The sequence below is a fragment of the Lissotriton helveticus genome, chromosome 9 (assembly GCF_964261635.1).
Source record: "Lissotriton helveticus chromosome 9, aLisHel1.1, whole genome shotgun sequence".
NCBI classification, from domain to species: Eukaryota; Metazoa; Chordata; class Amphibia; order Caudata; family Salamandridae; genus Lissotriton; species Lissotriton helveticus.
The window spans coordinates 437,795,996-437,817,225 of record NC_136070.1 but is presented as its reverse complement, the minus strand read 5'-3'; positions in this window follow the sequence as shown (position 1 = coordinate 437,817,225).

Genomic DNA, 21,230 nt, shown 5'->3' with positions numbered 1-21,230 from the left:
AATACGAAGCCAATATACAAAAACGAAAAAATGAGAATATAATAAATAAAATACTCTAAAAAAGGAAAAAAATGTTCACCTTTGGTTAAGAAAATTTTTCTTGAAAGTAGTAATGCTGTAATTTGTTAAAATTAGAAGGTCGTGAGGGAAGGTTTGTGTTTTTTGGTGACGGAGGTTGTGCTATATATATATATATATATATATATATATATATATATATATATATATTTATATTGTAGAGGATAGACAAGATAATCACACAATTCTCTACCCTCTTATTTGTCCCTATGTGAATTTGTATATATGCGATTGGTTGAATCACTATTTTAGCCTTTTAAATGTTTTTAATTACACGAGCACTACCAATACACCGTTTATTCCGCCTTGTGAAAAATGTTTACTAATAGCGTGCAGTGTATTGTCAATCATTGTAAGATGGCCGCTGCTTTAGGCGTAACAACCTTCTAGTCCTTTTTCTATGAGAAAGGGAAGGCGTGGATAAAATGGTGTTTCACACTTCAATCAGGTTGACACTGACGAAGCCCGAGTGGTGAAACGCGTTTGTCAAGGGGGCAGGGGGTCTGCCAAATAAATCTTCATTGGGACGAAAGACTTTTGAGTGCCGTCATTTTTCGTTTTATGGAACGACTTTGTAAGGATTATATATATATATATATCTCAGCGCACCTCCTTTGAAGAAAAGAGTAGAAGCCACAGAGGGGGGGGGTACCAAGGAGCCATTTTATTCTCATGAGTGCATCAGGCAAATGCATTTCGGCCGTGAGGCCTTCTTCGGTGCCCAGTAATGCTGAAATGAACTAGCCCCTTCTCCCTGAACTGCTATAATCATCCTGCTCAGTTCTGATAGGTTGTGACCCAGTCCCTCCCACTCCGGCTGGAGCGGGATGTCCGATGTGCAGTCCCCGAGAGTTCAATGGACTACATGTCCCAGAATGCTCGATTCCAGCAAACGGAATCCATTAGGTAGGGAAACACCACACTGGATGAAAATAACTGGCAGGTAAGTCAAGGAGCGGAGCGTGCCACCATTTCTCTGTATTCTTGAGTTAAAGGCGCTCCCTCGGGTCCCCACATCGCAACAACCATACGCACCCAGGTGTCCTTTCCACGTGGATCCGAGTGGCCGAGTGGCCATTCACCAAGCCCAATGTGAGGCGGAATTGCCTCAACAACGCTTCTCCTTCTCCTGGGGTCATATGGTGGACTCCCGAATATCTGCTACCACAGAAACGCCCAATCAGCAACCGGAGCTGCCGCTGCCAATGAATCCGGTATCACTTATGAAGCGTGGGCTTCTGTACCGTGTCACAGGCAAAACACAGTGAATTGATATCAGCGCACCTCCTTTGAAGAAAAGAGTAGAAGCCACAGAGGGGGGGTACCAAGGAGCCATTTTATTCTCATGAGTGCATCAGGCAAATGCATTTCGGCCGTGAGGCCTTCTTCGGTGCCCAGTAATGCTGAAATGAACAAGCCCCTTCTCCCTGAACTGCTATAATCATCCTGCTCAGTTCTGATAGGTTGTGACCCAGTCCCTCCCACTCTGGCCGGAGCGGGATGTCCGACGTGCAGTCTCCGAGAGTTCAATGGACTACACGTCCAAGAATGCTCGATTCCAGCAAACGGATATAGGGTAGGGAAACACCACACTGGATGAAAATAACTGGCAGGTAAGTCAAGGAGCGGAGCGTGCCACCATTTCTCTGTATTCTTGAGTTAAAGGCGCTCCCTCGGGTCCCCACATCGCAACAACCATACGCACCCAGGTGTCCTTTCCGCGTGGATCCGAGTGGCCGAGTGGCCATACACCGAGCCCAATGTGAGGCGGCATTGCCTCAACAACGCTTCTCCTTCTCCTGGGGTCATATGGTGGACTCCGGAATATCTGCTACCACAGAAACGCCCAATCAGCAACCGGAGCTGCCGCTGCCAATGAATCCGGTATCATATATATACCTGACATGTATACTTTCTATAGTCAGGAATTAGCATTTAAAAAACCTTAGAAATTCACTGAAAATACCATAGGTTTTAGGGGTGTTATAGTTAGTTGGACATTTCACTCGTACAAAACCATTGAAATTCCCGCATTATAGTTAGTCGTACTAACTATAACTCGCACACCCGCAATCCACTGCTGATGATGTCACATATTCCATCATTCATGACATGGTAAGTGACCTCACTGATGACGTCACTGATGACATGTCAAATGACATTACTGATGACATCATCCAGTGAATGTGGTTTGCTTCGATATTTAAATTAGTATTATATATATATATATAGCAATCTGCCTTGAAGACTGAGTGGATGTATAAGTGTCTGAATGGAGGATTTAGTAGCAATGTGATTGACTGTCTAAGTGACGAATTTAAAGTGTCTCACTAAATATATGGGATAGTGATTAAACTGTGTGAATACCTGTATCACTCTGTCTCTTGTTGTGTAAACTACTACATAAGTTGGTTACTAGGTATGTGAAAATCTATATTAGTTATTAATTAGTTAAGTGAGAATTTGTATGGGATAGTGAATGAATGTGTGTGGTTGGGTGGAAGATGTGTGACTGTCCAAAGATGTGCAAATAGTTGATTTGGTAGGTATATGAGGTTAAGACTGTATGTGGAAACAGTTGTTTGGGTGAGTGAATCTCTTTATGGGTGTGGTGATGAGTAAATATATTTCTCAATGATATATGTCCAACAGACTAGAAATATAAAAGGCAGTGTATGTGACAGTTGTTGTATATAAATAAGTATACATAAGATTCAGTGATTGTATGAGTGACGTATGGATAAATGTATACTTGTAATAGTGATTGTATAACACACTAAGTATGACTTACTATCTATATGAATAAATAAAGTGGTGTTTATGGAAGTGTGTAGCTTAGTAAATATAAATATGATCAATTGTTTGCATAAGTGAGTAGAATGTCTGCATAAGTGAATAGGATGTGTGCTGGTGTGTAATGTTGATATAGGTGTATAAGTATATTTAATAGTGTTCTATTGATCTTTGTTAGCATGTATGAGTGAATCTATAGGTAAGTGTTTAGATGTGTGTGTAGATTTAGGAATCACTGAGTGGGTTTTTAGAAACTTGTATTGGTGTGTCAATGGTTTCAAATATGGTACTCCATATTTTATAATTCGTGTTGAAAGGTTATACTAGTGTATGATAAGATGTATCAGATTGTAACATGGATGATGTCATCAGTGATGTCACTGACCATGTCATGAGTGATGTAATATGTGACATCATCAGCAGTGGATTGCGGGCGCCCGAGGTATAGTTAGTACAACTAACTAAAACGCAGGAATTTCAATGGTTTTGCACGAGTGAAATGTCCAACTAACTATAACTAGTATAATTTCTTTTTGGTGGTATTATATTTTTTACAACATTTTATATCTAAACTTATATTTATATTTTTAATGTATGTTTTAAATATATGAAATTCCCATACTGATGATTCTTTTCTTAATGTACTATTTTCTTTTCCATGCCTAGATGCAAAATGTATATTTTGATCTATTTACCTGTATCCTGTTTGGCTTTGTAATTGATGTATTTTTAACGGCTTTTATGGCCATAAATGGTCGCAATAAAGTTCTTTTAAATTGAACTAACTATAACACCCTTAAAACCTTTGGTTTTTTCAGTGAATATCTAAGGTGTTTTAAATGCTAATTCTTAACTATAACATGTCTGAAACCTATGGTTTTTTCAGTGAATTTCAAAGGTTTTTTAAATGCTAATTCCTAACTATAACATGTCTGAAACCTTTGTTTTTTTTCAGTGAATTTCAAAGGTTTTGTCAATTACAATTTTTAAATGTATTAATTCTTATATTTATTTTCTGATACTGATTTACTACATTTTTTTAAACTATTTATTTTTAGATATTTTATTTTTTAATTTACATTATAATTATATTATACATTATATCACAAAATATACTTTCTCAGAATGAATTACTTTAGTTTAAATACTTTGCAAATAGGCAATAGAGTTTTAAGTACAGTAGTTACAGTTGTTGCAATGGACAACACAATTTCAAACACAATGCAACATTGAGCCGAATGGGAATTTCTAGTTAAATGCAATTAGTTACTTTATGGATTACTTTTCTAGCCACAGGACTGGATCCTAGATTCAGTCCTGGGACATCTCCTATAAACAGTTGAGTAAAAGCGTTTTGGTTACAGTAGTGATTTATAAGGAACATTATTGTATCTTAAAAGTTGACACTTAAAAACTTTTTCACATAGAATCACCAATGTTATACTACGGGAGGAAATTCCCTTAGCAAGTAAGTAGTGTTATCGTTACTTATTCTTACTCAGTGGTAGACCCTTGATCCAGCACTGGTGCATCTCCTGTAAACAGTTGAAAGAATGCGTTTAAATCATACAAGTGATTTTTAGGAAATATTTGTAGTTTGTGAAAATAGACACTTAGAAACTTTTCTGGTGAAAACCAGACAATGGATTCCTATGAAAGGAAATACAAGTTGCTTGTAAGTAGGGTTAAAATTACTTTTCAGGGTCAGTGCTGGGCTACAAGATGCAGCACTGAGTTCTCTCCTGATAACAGGTGAGTAAATCGGAATTTGTTATTCAGATGATTTTAGGTGAATATTTGAAAGTTCCAAAACTCCACACTTAGAAGAATTTCCAAGTGAAACCAGTCAATGTTAGTCTATGGAAGGAAATTCAAGTTACTGGTAAGTATGGTTAGAATAATTTTTCAGGATCAGTACTGGGCTCAAAGATGCAGCACTGAGGTCTCTCCTGATAACAGGTGAGTAAATCGGAATTCGTTGTTCAGCTTATTTAAGGTGAATATTTTCAAGTTCCAAAACTCCACACTTAGAAGAATTTCCAAGTGAAACCAGTCAATGTTACCCTACGGAAGGAAATCCCCTTAGCAGGTAAGTAGTGTTATCGTTACTTTTTCTTACTCAGTGGTGGATCCTGTATCCAGCACTGGTGCATCTCCTGTAACCAGTTGAAAGAATTCGTTTAAGTCATACAGGTGATTTTTTAGGAATATTTGTAATTTGTGAAAATAGACACTTAGAAACTTTTCTGGTGAAAACCAGACAATGGATTCCTATGGAAGGAAATACAAGTTACTGGTAAGTATGGTTAGAATTACTTTTCAGGGTCAGTGCTGGGCTAAAAGATACACCACTGGGTTATCTCCTGGTAACAGGTGAGTAAATCGGAATTCGTTGTTCGGATGATTTTAGGTGAATATTTAAAAGTTGCAAAACTCCACACTTAATAGAATTTCCAAGTAAAACCAGTCAATGTTAGCCTATGGAAGGAAATTCAAGTTACTGGTAACTATGGTTAGAATTACTTTTCAGGATCAGTACTGGGCTCAAAGATGGTGCACTGAGGTCTCTCCTGATAACAGGTGAGTAAATCGGAATTCGTAGTACATCCAGTAAGCGCCACAGAGCTGCGTAGCAGAAAGATGTAAAAAGGGGCAAGGCCTGCAGCACCTCTCTGCAAACCAGCGCCATGGCTCTTCCTGGAAGCACCTGGTGGGCTACTTGGCCCCCATGGTCCCTCAATTTTGAAGTGGAATTTTTTCCCCAACTTAAAACGTGCCAAAGGGCGTGTTTGCACACATCACGTCAGGCCCCTCCCCTCCCTTCACCACTGTGTAAATGCGCCCTGTCACCGTTCTAACTTGAGAGATTAAATCCCCTTCAATCCTAAGGGTCCCTAGGGTCAAACTAGCCCACTAGGTACCTCCAGTAAGTGCCACAGAGCTGCGTTGCAACAAGGTGTAAAAAGGGGAGTGGCCTCTGAACACCTGTCTGCAACGCAGCTCCCTGGCGCATACTGGAATTCCCCAACTTAAAACGCTCCACAGGGCGGTTTGCACAGTGGTGAAGGAAGGGGGCGTGGCCTGAGGTGATATGTCTGCAAAAACACCCTGTGGCGCGTTTTAAGTTAGAGAATTAATTCCTCCTCAATCCTGTGGGTCCTTGGGGGCCAACTAGCCCACCAGGTACCTCCAGTATGCGCCAGGAGGCTGTGTTGCAGAGAGGTGTTCAGAGGCTACGCCCCTTTTTGCAACACTCTGCAACGCAGCTCCGTGGCGCTTACTGGAGGTACCTGGTAGGCTAGTTGGCCCCCAGGACCCTCAGTATTGACAAGGAATTAATTCCCCAACTTAAATTGCACCACAGGGCGTGTTTGCACACATGTGAACTCAGGCCCTGCCCCCTCCCTTCACCACTGTGCAAACGCGCCCCGTGGCGCGTTTTAAGTTGGGGGATTAAGTCTCCTTGAATACTGAGCGTCCCTGGGGTGCAACTAGCCCACCAGCTACCTCCAGTAAGTGCCACATAGCTGCGTTACAGAGAGGTGTAAAAAGGGGCGTGGCCTCAGAACACCTCCCTGCAACGGAGCTCCCTGGGGCATACTGGCGGTACCTGGTGGGCTAGTTAGCCCCCAGGGACCCCCAGTATTCAAGGGGAATTTGTTCCCCCTCTGCAAACGAGCCAGGGGGTGCGGCTCATTTGCAGAGTGGTGCAATGAGGGGGCGTGGCCTCAGGCTGCAATCCTTTTTTGAAATTTCTTTTTTTACCCCCTTCTTTTTCAATTTCTTTTAGCCCTGGTGACCTCATCCCCCAGATCCTGCCCCCAATTTTATTTTTAAGAATAAAAGTATTGGGAAGGGGGCCGCGTGACCCCCCTCCTGAGGCCATAATCTACCCCGGGGTCCCCATCCCCCAAGGCATGGGCCTTTTTAAAAAAAAGAAATTATTGGGAGGGAGGCTGCCTTGCCTCCCTCCTGTGGGTCACTTATGGCACTTATGGCCCTGGGGACCCCATCCCCCTGGGCAGCCCTTCTTTTTTTTTTTGTTTCATTTTGGGGATGGGGCCGCGTGGCCTCCCTCCCGGGCCACTAATAGCCCAGGGGACCCCATCCCCCGGGGCTGGCCCAAGTCCGTTGGGGACCGTGGGGGGTTCACACATGTTTTTTTATTTTTAAAAAAGCCCCAGGCCTTTGAGCCCCCCACTTATCATTAAAGCCCCGGAGGGTGGCGGTCCCCGGGGTGGCCCCGTGAGCCACCCGCATACATTAAATTGAAGTAGTGTGGCTCACTGGTTAGAGGCGGCAGACCCGAGAGCAGAGGACGGCCCGGGACCAGGGTTCGATTCCCGGCGCGGCAGGTTTCTGGACCAGGGTCAGCGGACTCGATAATTCTCTCGCCTCTGTGCCCACTCTGATCAGCGATCACACTCGGCGACTCTGGGCATTAGCTTGCCTCATCTTCACTAACGGCCCCACCAGACCGCCGGGGATGCCTGGTCTCACCCTGGAGATACCCATTAAGGGACCATCTCTCAGGGAAGCCAGGAAGGGTTTTGCAGCGGTCGAAGCGCCTTGGGACCCTACGGGTAAGTAGTGCGCTATATAAATGCCTATACATTTACATTTACATACATTTACAAATTAGAGCCCCGGGGATGGCGGTCCCCGAGGCTGGGGGGGCCTGAGAGACCCCCCACCCATTTTAAAAAAGCCCCGGGGGTGGGGGTCCCCGGGTCTGCAGGGGGGCCCGTGAGCCCCCCGCATACATTAAATTAGAGCCCCGGGGGTTGCGGTTCCCGGGGCTGGGGGGGCCTCAGAGCCCCCCCACCCATTTCAGAAAAGCCCTGGGGTTGGCGGTCTCTGGGGCTGGGGGGCCCTCAGAGCCCCCCGCTAAAGTTTTAAAGCCCTGGGGGGTGGCAGTCCCTGGGGCTGGGGGGCCTAAGAGCCCCCCACCCATTTTGAACAAGCCCCGGGGGGTGACGGTGCCTGGGGCTGAGGGGTGCCCCGTCAGCCCCCGCATATATTAACTAAGAGCCCCGGGGTGGCAGTCCCTGGGGCAGTGTGGGGGGGATAGGGCCCCCCCACATTTTTTTTAAATAATGCCCTCGAGATTTGCCCCCCCCCCGCCCCCGGGGCAAATTAACATATTTACCGGTAGACCGCGTTTCTTTTTTTTTTCTATCGCTAGGATGCGCGGATCCTACGCGCATCCCGCGTTTAAAAAAATAAATAATAATTTTGAGCCCTGAGCAGGCCTAGAGGGTCAGCGTGTGTCTACCCTGCCCCCTTTTTGAGTTTTGCGGTGTTTGTTTTTGGTTTCTTGTGCCTCGGTTCTACCGAGGATTTACACCAAATAAGCAAAAGGCACGAGTCTAAACCAAGGACTACCTCTTTGCCAAATTTGTTGTAATTCCGTTCAGCAGTTCGTGCTGTAGCTCGGCTAAAGGTCCTATGGGAAATTGCATGGGGAAAATGTGTTTTGGGACCACCCTTTTTTCTCGGCCCCCCCTTAATTAATCATCATGAAACTTTCAGGATAGGAGCGGACCGGAGCTGGCCAAATGTTTGCAAACTTTCGCGCAGATTCGTCAAATGGGCGCCAACGTTATTCCAAATAGAATGTTGCGGATTTCCTATGGGTAATAGGTCCTAACTATAACTATCTACTGGCGACCGCCAGTAGATTATATATATATATATATATATATATATATATATATATATATATATATATATATTTTCAACAACAGAACCCTGCAAGGCTCCCATCGGCGAACCAGATTCTCCACAGCACAGACAGAGTCCAAGAGGATTTCTTCTTTTTTAGAGGTATTTTATTGTAACAACACCATTAGTGCAAACGTGTAAGGACGGTCAACGCGTTTCGGCGGATGCCTTCAACTGGACCATAGAGTCCTGCCGTCTAAACTGTCTATTTAAAGTGACACAGTCCATGAATCCCTTGTTTATTTCAATGAAATAGACTAGACTGTTAACCCGTTTTTCTTATTCTTTAACAATGGCTTTAGATGTTTACCATTTTTACTGTTGCAAAAAACATTGCTGGCGAAGTACCATAAAACAATTTATTCTAACAGTAATTTGCCTGATTGAAAACAACTAAATAAAACTGTAATACAACGGGAAGATAGGGGGGTCTTTTAGAGAGAGCAGAGAGTTGGATAAGAGGTTCATCAAGGGGGTGAAGAAAAAAAGAGAGATTAAAGGAGAGAAAAGAGGGGAGAGAAAAATAACTTTATCTATTAAGTAAGGGGAGGCGGAGGAATCATGAAATACATTCTTATATGTTGATCATGGCCATTTAAAGTCAAGTCAAAGACTATAGATGTTGAGGATTTAAAAAAAAAGGGATTTTTCATATGAGAGTAAAATACAAATGTTTCAATATTGCATTAATTAATCAAGAAAAAATACCCTAGTTATATTCTGTATGTTACAGTTCTTAAGGAGAAGGAAAAAGTGACATGTGCATTGTGCAAATATTTAGTGCAAATATTTCTCGTGCAAAGTAGCATTACAATTGTCTCTCTCCATAGATTTCAATTCCATTTAAAGTAGATTTCTAACTAGGGAGATAAAGTGGCAAGTGCATTGTGCAAATCTTCAATATTCCTCTCCCAAGATCATAACTTTTCTGGGGTAGAATAGGTCCAGTCAGTACCATTTCATTTCCTTCTCAATTTTTCAAGTATTTACTCTTGTATTGTCAGGGCCCGCCTCGCAGGATACGACTGATGAACAAAGGGGTCCACCTCCCGATGTTACCAACACTCTGATTATGAACACAGGGGGTTCGAACCATCAGGCGAGGGATAAATATGAAGAGAGGACCGGGGAAGGGTAGGGGTCAGCAGTCACAAGGGATCTGAAAAGACAAAGCATAGGATATTATAAAAACTGAACTACATTCAATGCTACTCTCAGTAATTCTCGCTAGAACTATATAATACCTTATGAGGCTGTACTCATTCCTCCAACCACTATAAGATAAATCAAGTCCAGTTTCCTGCAATAATACACAACAATTAATGTAACAATCATAAGTCAGTATACCCCCCCTGTATTCTCAATCAACCGCTGACAGGTACACACCATTTTAGGAGGAATTGGACTTAGTGACGTCCCTTCTATGAACTGTAAGTTTCTTTACTCTGACCCCTTTAAGAGTTTGCTTCCCCAGTATTCTTGCAACCTTAAATGAGTTATAGAAAAGTATCTCTGTAAGCACTCCAATAGGTGATTCTGTTCTACTTAGGGGACAAAAGGAATTGAAATCCACAACATAGGAAGGCAACAGGAATTGTGTCCACCTTATTTCCCTTATCGTGATTCACACAAACGGTAATGTGTGGTTGCGACCACCACTACGCTCCGCTTCCTACTATGTGGCAAAATTATATAACTGCTAATCCGGCAGCGGGTAGTTGCGACCACCACTCTGCTCCGGTACGAATGTCTTTCATAAACTAACGGTAGCGTGTAGGGCCCTACAGCGCTCCACTGCTATAAGCTTTCAGAAAATATATTCAATACTCGAACTTCACGGCAACTAGCAGCATTGGCCACAAAGCTCCGCGGAAACCACACAAACAACTCCTGTCCCCGAACTGGCATGCATCAGCCGATGCATTTCCTCCCGTTCGGATCAAAATACAAACAAACAAGAGCGCGCGCGAGCAACGGCTCCCAGCGCCTGTCTCTATAAACACAGTACCTGGATAAACGGTTGTTTATCTCTCCGAAATGTTCAAACCGCGATCAGCAGCACAACGCCGACCGCAGCCAGGACTTCTCCAATCAGTAACAAAACCAACGAAGGACTCGGAATTACGCGCAACTTCCCCCCTGTCTCCACCATCCTTATGGTTCCTGCAGCAAAGGCTCATGGAAGTCGTAGTCCATTAAAGTTTAGGCAGGCGCGGCAAGGCATAAACCTGACAGAATGCCCTCCCCCCTAGCGCCTCCTAGGCCCAGGCTTAGCAGGGTATCTCCTATGAAAGGACCGGACAGCAGCAGGAGCATGTACATTACAGGAAGGCTCCCAAGAATCGTCCTCAGCAGTGTATCCCTTCCAGGCTACCAAATACCACAGCGCACCTCTGCTTTGCTTTGAGTCCTTAATGCAGCGAACCACATACTCCAAACCACCATCACACAATACAGGCGGAGGTGTTCTCTGTTGAGCAGACAATGCAGGCTTCAACAAACTGCAGTGAAAAACAGGATGGATACGAAGAGAAGCCGGTAACTTCAGTTTATATGCCACAGGATTGATCTGTTTCAGAATAACATACGGACCGATGTATCTAGGGTGGAATACCGAACGTAGCTTAAACCGAATGTTCTTCGTGGACAGCCATACCCTGTCCCCCACCCGATAATCTGGTTCTTCACCTCGATGTTTTTCGGCCCACTTCTTGTAGACCTCCTTCGCTCGGACCAACTGTTTAGATACCTTTCTCTGTACAGAATGTAGATGGCGGACCTGCCTCAATACAGAAGGCTGACTGCCCACTTCACCGGGAATGGTGATGGGCAATACACGAGCATCAAAACCAGAATTGGCAAAGAAGGGGGACACCCCTAAAGATCTGTGCCAAGCATTATTATATGCCAACTCAGCGAGCCATAACATCGATACCCAGGAGTCATGAGCCTCCGCAGCATAACAACGGAGGTACTTCTTCAGGGTTTGATTGAGTCGTTCCGTTTGACCATCCGTTTGGGGATGGAAACTGGTTGACAACGTGGCTTTAATATGCAGCGTCAGACACCAGGACTTCCAGAAACTGGCGATGAATTGAGGGCCCCTATCAGAAATTATGACTTCCGGTATTCCATGGTAACGGAAGACAATAGATAAGAGCAACTGAGCCGTCTGACCAGCTGTGGGGAGATTCCTGCACGGTATAAAATGTCCCATTTTATTGAGACTATCCACCACTACAAGCACTGCCGTATGTCCATGATCTGATGGTAATCCAGTGATGAAATCCATGCTGATGCTTTGCCATGGCTTCTTAGGTGTGGGCATGGGCATTAGTCTCCCCTTGCTCTGACATTGTAAGGTTTTAGCGCGAGCACATACCTCGCACTTCCCCACCCACAAAGTCACATCTCTGAACAGGGAGTCCCACCAAAATTGTCTCTGCACAAGAAGCACCGTTTTCCTAACTCCTTGATGACCAGATATAGGCGAAGAGTGACACCACTCAAAGGCCTTTTTCCTGCTTTCCACGGTAGGCAGAAACAGTTTGTCGTGAACAAAAGGCAGTCCATTTTTAAGAGAGCGTCCTGTACCACTGTTACCCCATTTTCTCCATGCGGCATCAGTCTTGAGACGTTTGATCGATTCAAGGAACGTATTCGCATTAAGCACACATATCACCTTGTTTGGTTCTATTATGGCTTCCATTGGAGGATCGGGCTTCTCCATTACCGTGTCTCCCAATCGAGACAAGGTGTCCGCCTTTCTGTTCTCAATGCCTGGATGGAAGGTGATCATAAAATTGTATTCGAAAAAAAACAGCATCCACCTCATTTGTCTCTGAGACAAATGTCTGGCTGTTCTCATGTATTGCAAGTTACGGTGGTCAGAATACACTGTCACAGGTAAGAGGCCCCCCATAGGTGCTGTCTCCACTCTTCGGAAGCCTTTTTTATAGCAAGCAGTTCTTTTTCAGCTATATTATAGTTATTTTCAGCCTGACTCAGCTTCTTTGATAGGTACGCCACCGGATGCAGTTGACCTGTTTGTGGATCCCTTTGGGACAAGATTGCCCCCACTGCCTCATCCGAGGCATCGCTTCCACTATAAAAGGCAGGTTAGGTTGAGGATGCGCCAATATGGGAGCGGAGACAAACGCCCTTTTCAGACAACCGAAAGCAGCATCGGCTTCAGGCGACCAACAAAAACCCACCCCTTTTCTAAGAAGGCGAGAAATAGGAGCTGCAATACTTGAGAAACCATCAATGAATCTCCGATAATAGTTTGCAAAACCCAAAAAACATTGGACCTCTTTCACTGTCTTTGGAATGGGCCAGGTTTGAACAGCCTGCACTTTTCTTTCGGCCATCCGTAAGCCTTCAGGACAAAGCATGACTCCCATGAACTCCACATTCTCTACTCCAAACTCACATTTACTGAGCTTACAATACAGTTTATTTTCTCTCAGCCGCTGCAAGACCTGTATGACATGTTCCTGGTGGATATCGACATTGTCGGAATAGATCAAAATGTCGTCAATGTAGACCACAACACTAGAATCCACAAATTCTCTCAACACATCATTCAGAAAGTATTGGAACGCTGCCGGGGCGTTACGTAGCCCAAAGGGCATGACTGTATATTCGAATAAACCGTAACGAGTCTTAAAAGCAGTCTTCCATTCATCCCCCTCTCTCATCCTCACTAAGTGGTATGCTCCTCGGAGGTCCAGCTTAGTGTACACGCTGGCATTCCTGACTTGGTCTAACAGAACGGGAATGAGGGGAAGAGGATATCGGTTACGGATAGTGTTCTTGTTTAACATTCTGTAGTCCACACATGCTCTTAATTCTCCACTTGCTTTAGCAATGAAAAATAAAGGAGAGGCAGCGGGTGACTTGGAAGGCCGGATAAAACCTATAGACTGGTAGTGGTCCAAATATTCCCTTAAATGTTTTGTTTCAGGTATCGACAAAGCATACACCCGACATGTGGGCAAAAGTGCTCCATATACCAAATCGATACAACAATCATAGGTTCTATGTGGGGGTAACTCATTAGCCAGTTGTTCACTAAACACGTCCTCAAATGATAGATACTCAGAAGGTAATACCATCTCCTTTTCTGCCGAAGTAGCTAACTGAAAAGGAGCAGACAACCCTGCAGCCTAAGTGACTTGATGCAGGGTCATATGTGTCTGACATTCTGTAGACTGAAACCGTAACCTTTTCTCTTTCCAATCTATATCTGGGTTGTGAAAAGAAAGCCAGGCCATACCCAGAATGACCTCGTATTGAGGGGCCTCAATTATATTCAAGATTAACCTGTCTCGATGTTCCCCTTCTGGTACCTCAACAGTTAACGAAACTTCCTCGGTTTGTTCAGTGATCAACCCTGACTTTAAAGGTTTCCCATCTACCGCCCATACTTCCTCGGGGTGTTGTCTAGGGATACGTTTCAACGACAACAAGGACACCAGACCACTATCTATGAAATTGCCGGTGGCTCCTGAGTCAATCATCACCAACACCTGATGTACCTCATGTTGGCTCTCCAAACACATCGACAACACTATGTGCGATACAGAATCCTGTATAACCTCACAAACCAATGAGGGAAGTTTCAAAGGTGCATGATCACCCTGGTCTTTCGATGCCTCACTACCTAGTTCGGTGTTAGATACTGCCAATCTTTTCTTAACCCAACCCCCAGAGGTCTTGGGCTTGGAAGGACATTCCCTTACATAATGACCTTTTTTTCCACAGTACATACACAAACCTTGTGTTCTACGGGTTCCTCTTTCTTCTCAGGTTAACGGAGCTCTCACAGCTCCTATCTCCATGGGTTCATGGTATTCAGTAACCCCCGGTGGTCCTTTCCTACTCGTGTAATCTGGCCTAGAAAAGCCCCTGTCCCACTTCTTTCTATCCCCACTTCGCTCAGACATCCTGCCATCCAACCTTAAAGAAAGGCTGACCATTCCAGCACAAGTAGTGGGCTGGGGGTCTATTTGGGCGATTATATCCTTAAGACCCTCTCTCAGACCCTGATAGTATATGGACATTTGTTTCTCCTCTGGCCATGATGATTCCGCCACTAACCTATTAAAGGTCGTTAAATATGTAACTAGCTCATTTCGCCCCTGTCTCAATTCAAGCAATTCCTTGTCTGCACTAAAGGTTGTTGCACGTCTATCGAATACTCTCTCGAACTCGGCCCTAAAAGCCCCCCAGTCTGATAGAATGGCATTGTCCTTCCTCACTAAAGGAACAGCCCAATTCGCGGCATCACCTATCATATATGAGATGGCGAACGCCACCCTCAAATGGTGATTAGGAAAAGACGCAGGTTTGCACGAAAAATGCATCATGATTTGTGTAAGAAATACCTGCGTCTTAGAGGGATCCCCAGAATATCTTTCGGGACTTGCCAAAGGTATAGGAGGAGGCACAGTGACCTGTATCCGGGGATTTTGTGTGGCAGCATCAAATGGATTTCCGGCCAACCTATCTACTCTATCTCTTAATGCAGTGGTCTCTGCTCTAGAGGCTATCAATTCCTGCTGTACTAACACAAGAGCTTGTAACACGTCCTCAAGGGTAGCCATGTTTATTCAACAATCGTATCGGGCGAAGCTTTTATCTTGGGCGCGTAATTCTGTCAGGGCCCGCCTCGCAGGATACGACTGATGAACAAAGGGGTCCACCTCCCGATGTTACCAACACCCTGATTATGAACACAGGGGGTTCGAACCATCAGGCGAGGGATAAATATGAAGAGAGGACCGGGAAAGGGTAGGGGTCAGCAGGGACAAGGGATCTGAAAAGACAAAGCATAGGATATTATAAACACTGAACTACATTCAATGCTACTCTCAATAATTCTCGCTAGAACTATATAGTACCTTATGAGGCTGTACTCATTCCTCCAACCACTATAAGATAAATCAAGTCCAGTTTCCTGCAATGAAACACACCAATTAATGTAACAATCATAAGTCAGTATACCCCCCTGTATTCTCAATCAACCCCTGACAGGTACACACCATTTTAGGAGGAATTGGACTTTCTATGAACTGTAAGTTTCTTTACTCTGACCCCTTTAAGAGTTCGCTTCCCCAGTATTCTTGCAACCTTAAATGAGTTATAGAAAAGTATCTCTGTAAGCACTCCAATAGGTGATTCCGTTCTACTTAGGGGACAAAAGGAATTAAAATCCACAACATAGGAAGGCAACAGGAATTGTGTCCACCTTATTTCCCTTATCGTGATTCACACAAACGGTAACGTGTGGTTGCGACCACCACTACGCTCCGCTTCTTACTATGTGGCAAAATTATATAACTGCTAATCCGGCAGCGGGTAGTTGCGACCACCACTCTGCTCCGGTACGAATGTCTTTCATAAACTAACGGTAGCGTGTAGGGCCCTACAGCGCTCCGCTGCTATAAGCTTTCAGAAAATGTATTCAATACTCGAACTTCACGGCAACTAGCAGCATTGGCCACAAAGCTCCGCGGAAACCACACAAACAACTCCTGTCCCCGAACTGGCATGCATCAGCCGATGCATTTCCTCCGGTTCGGATCAAAATACAAACAAACAAGAGCGCGCGCGAGCAACGGCTCCCAGCGCCTGTCTCTCTAAACACAGTACCTGGATAAACGGCTGTTTATCTCTCCGAAATGTTCAAACCGCGATCAGCAGCACAACGCCGACCGCAGCCAGGACTTCTCCAATCAGTAACAAAACCAACGAAGGACTCGGAATTACGCGCAACTTCCCCCCTGTCTCCACCATCCTTATGCTTCCTGCAGCAAAGGCTCATGGAAGTCGTAGTCCATTAAAGTTTAAGCAGGCGCGGCAAGGCATAAACCTGACACTTATCCCCATGTGTTCTTGTTATCAGCCATTTTCTTTATCTCCCTCCTCCCATGTGTGATCTTAGTTCTTAAATCCCCTCTCATCACCTATGTCCAAATCTGCACCTACTTTGTCCTCTCACTCCAATGTTCATATGCTTATGGTTTTATGTCTAGTTAGTGAATCCACAGGGAGCTGTTAATAATGTTCTGATTCATATTTTCCATATAGTTTTTATTGCTTTTTCTATTCTCACAAATGAACATGTAATTCAGCATCCAAATTATGCCCGAAGGGATTTTCCGTTCCAAGTGCTAAAATGAACCTCGAGTCAGCTCTTCTTAGGTCCAAGGTTCTGTCCCCTCCTCTTTCATTCTGTTTTACCAATTTAGCACCGAAATACTTTAGTTCTTGATTGTTACCTGAATGTTTCTCTAAGAAATGCTTTGCCATCGGGTAAGAGAGATCTTTGTTTTTTATTGCTCGCAGATGCTGCAATATACATAGTTTCAATTTGTTAATTGTGCTCCCAACATAAAGTTTTTGACATGGGCATTGCAAGACATATACCACATATTTCGATTCACAGGTTATGTGCTCAACAATCCTTTCCCTTCTTCCATTTTGTAGTTGATATGATTGAGTGTTACATCCATGTTCGCAGGCTTTACATTTAGAACATTTCCAAAAGCCAGGTGTTGTGAGCCATGTTGTGATGCCTTTCTCATTTTTAGGTTTGTAAGTTACCAGATGACTATGTGTAAGGAGATCACCCAGTGAAGCTGTCTTTCTGTACATTATGTTGGGGATAGCTGGTCCTCTTTAATGATTCGTCAAGCATTAAGATGTTCCAATGTTTCTTTATGATGTTTCTTAGACGCTTATTTTCTGTGTTGTAAGCCATGATAATGCGAGTTACATCTTCTTCTTCTGTTCGTTCATGTTTTTCCAGTATTTCCGATCTTGCTCTTCCTGTCACTTTGGCCTTGGCACATTCAATGACTTCCATGGGGTATTGCCTCGCCAGGAATCCTAAACTTGTTTGTTCTAGGTTTTGCTCAATATCAATTTCAGAGCAGTTCCTTTTGGCGCGGAGCATCTCTCCGTACGGAATGCTCCACTTTAGATGTTCAGGATGTCCACTATTCGCATGAAGGATGCTGTTGGTAGCAGTCGGTTTTCTATGTATTCTGGTACAGAGCTGTTGGTTTTGTGCAAATACCTCTACATCCATGTATATTACTTGTGTTTTGCTGCTCGTGGATGTGAATGATAGATTTTGATCCTTTTGATCCAAGCTGTTAATGAATTCTTCAAGACTGGATGAATCTCCTTCCGATATGATGAATAAATCGTCAATATATCTCATCCAGGTTTTTATATTTGACTTGTACCTGCTCTGTAGTATGCCTTCCTCCCGTACCGCCATAAAAAGATTTGCATATGTTGGAGCAAATGATGTCCCCATTGCCGTGCCTTGTCTTTGGAGATAAATATCCCATTGAAAAGAAAAACATTGTGTGTAAGACAGTAGCTCAACATCTCCATTAGCATTTCAGAGTGCTCTAAGAAACTCAGTGATCTTGTATTTAGGAACTTCCTAACCGCTGAGAGGCCATTTTGGTGGAGAATTGATGTGTATAACGAGGTGACATCTATTGTGACCATAATTCGGTTGTTATTCCAATTGATGTCTCGTACTCTGTTGAGGAAGTCAGTTGTATCTTTAAGATATGAGGGAAGGAGTGTCACATATTCCATTAGAAACACATCTGCATAGTGGGAGGTCTTCTCAAGTAAAGAGCCCATGTAACTCACTATGGGCCTGCCCGGGGGATTAATAAGCGACTTATGCACTTTTGGCAGAAAATATATGGTAGCTGTTACTGGATTTTCTACTTTCAGATACATGTATTCTTCAAAGTCGATTAATCCTCTTTCCTTCCAGGTTAAAAGTTGGGAATGATATTATTTGGTCCACAATTTCATTGGGTTTGTTTCCAATTTTTGATAGTGCTCTTGTTTCATCAGTTGTCTGTAGACCTCGGAAATATATTGTTCTCGATTTTGTATAACAATATTTCCGCCTTTATCGGCGGCCTTTATGACAATTGTTTGGTTCTCTCTTAGATCTTTCAATGCTTTTTGTTCTTTTACCCTGAGATTCCATGACCCTTTGTTATATATTTTTTTCTTTTTAGTTAATTGATTAATCTCTTCCACAACAATTTCCTGGAATAGATCAATTTTGTTACGAGGAGTTAACTGTGGGCAAAATGTTGACTGAGATCTTAATCCACTTTCTCCACCTTTGTGTGTGATGATACCTTCCCTCTGACAGACTGCTAAATCATTTTCAAAACCTGTAGGTGAAGTTAATTCAGTCTCTGAGATACTAGTCCCCAAGGTTGACATGGCTCTTAAAGTTGGTAAATCGTTCTTACTCAGAGGAGATGTTTCCATTAGGGCCCTGTGTGTACTAGGTGTTTTGGCTGATTTTTCCTTGAAGTGTTTCTTTAATTTGGCTTTGCGACAGAATTTGTATAGGTTGATGCGAAAGTTTGGGATATCCATGTTGGTATTGGGGCAGAAGGCTTATTCAAGAGGCTAGTATGATCACTATTTAAAACCATACTGGAAAGATTGATAACCAGGTCTTTGTGGAGTGCCATCTGCTTTACTTTTGCTTTTTCTTGTCTTCTCCTCTTTTGGGCCTTGCTCCTTCTTTTGCTTTGTCTAGTTGGGGTGGGTTTTGTCCCCTTCCCCTTCCCCATATTGTTCCTCTAGCTCTTCCTCGCTATCGCGTCTCCATTTGCGCCAGTCTCATTTCCCTGCAAAAATCCAATTTGGAGATGTTGACATCTTCATCTGCGGAGCTTAAGTCAGAGCTGTCATATCCGCCTTGTGTGTCATAACTAATGCACCTATCCATAACTGCTCTGTTCCTTAGTGAATCAAATTTTCTCGCAAAAGAATATATCTTGCCATTCGCATAATCAATACGATCGCGATTGAATTTGCTGGCCTTCCTCTTTTCCACATCAATCTCATGTTTAAGGGTCTTCTTTTCCATCAACTCAATCAGCTCTTTTTTCTCCTCATTGTTGGGGAATTTATCCAGCTCTTTTTCTAAATCTTGGATTTTTTCTAATATTCCCTCAAGCTTCCGTTCTGCGTGCATGATTAGAGTTTTCATTAACTTCAACGAACATTCATTTGTATCCATTTGCCATTGCTTGATCAGAACAATGTCTAAATTGTTTAACGTGGGCATAATTAAAATTCTCAGGCCCCTTGGTACCCTTTTGAATTCAATATATTTCTCTAGTGTCGTTTTCTCCCACCATTTGTTTATTTCTACAATTTTGGCTTGTTGTAACTCTTTCACGATACTCTGAATAGTTTTTCTCCTTCCTTCTGTAGATGCACTCGCAGAGCTCTGAGGGTCCTTAGTCATCATGTTGTCGTCAAGCAATTCATTGGCTCTCTGCACTCGACTTGTGCTTCTTTCGGCCATGTTTTAATGTTAATTTCACTCAACAGGGTTAATTTGCTATCCGTGATTGCACTTGGTGTGTCGTTTTATATTTATTTTATATTGGCCTCTTAATGCGGATTCTGTCTCCTTGGTATACTTATTTATTTTTTGGAATATATATATATATATATATTCAGCTCAGCCTCAGAGATTGTATCCTCCAAAGAACCGCACTCGTAGAGCCAAACGGTTTTGCAGTGCTCACACCATAAATTTATTCACACACAGTTAACAGACGCGTTTCAGCATACGCCTTCCTCAGTGTCAGTTTGCAAAACAAATAGAGGCTGGCACTATTTGAAAACGGGTTCTCAATCTTTCTGTGTGAAACACAAGATCACCCCAGGAACCACAGGCTGATATACGCTATCCTTATTTATGAGAACGCACGTCCGGCCTACACAGCGTAATATGTGAAACTGTGTGGCAGTCCGAATTTCACTGCTTTGAAGTCTCAAGTTTATTGTCTATTGCCCTGACGAAGTTCCAAAAGGCAAAGAGTGGAACGAAACGCGTTGGCTGTGCCTATGATGTTTGAAAGAAATTCAAAATAAAGAAGAATATATACAAAAAAGCAATTCCGGACACTGATTTTTCTTAGAGTGCACCTTCTTTTTCTGTTTCAATATATATATATATATATATATATATATATATATATATATATATATATATATATATATATATATATATATATATATATATATATATATATATATGTGTGTGTGTGTGTGTGTGTGTGTTTTGAAAAAGAATGAGATTAATAGAGGCAGACATTATAGTTTAGTAAATGATGAGCAATACATTTATGGGGAGATTTATGGTTAAGAACACATTTATTGAGTTACAAGACACATTTACATGTAGTATAATGCACATGCAAAAGTAATGTTTAATATAGCATCCTTGTACTTACCTGTCTCCAATCTGCCTGGGATTTCTGCAAAATCTTCAATGTGTAGGATCCTGTACACCTTTTTCTCCCAGGAAAGAGGTTCATATGCATATATGCATGGGAGAACCACCACCAGCCTGTTAGTCCCCTGGGTGGGCTTTGGAAGCCTGACATCTTCCCCTGCATATCATTCCAGCACTTGCAAATTTCCACCTGTGAACACCTGCTCTTAGATACCACATTCACTCTTTCACATTTGCCTTTTCTGAGTAATTGTAGTAGTTTGGAGGAGGGCTCCAAAAAAGGGTGGTTCTATCATAATTATCTCATCCAACATGA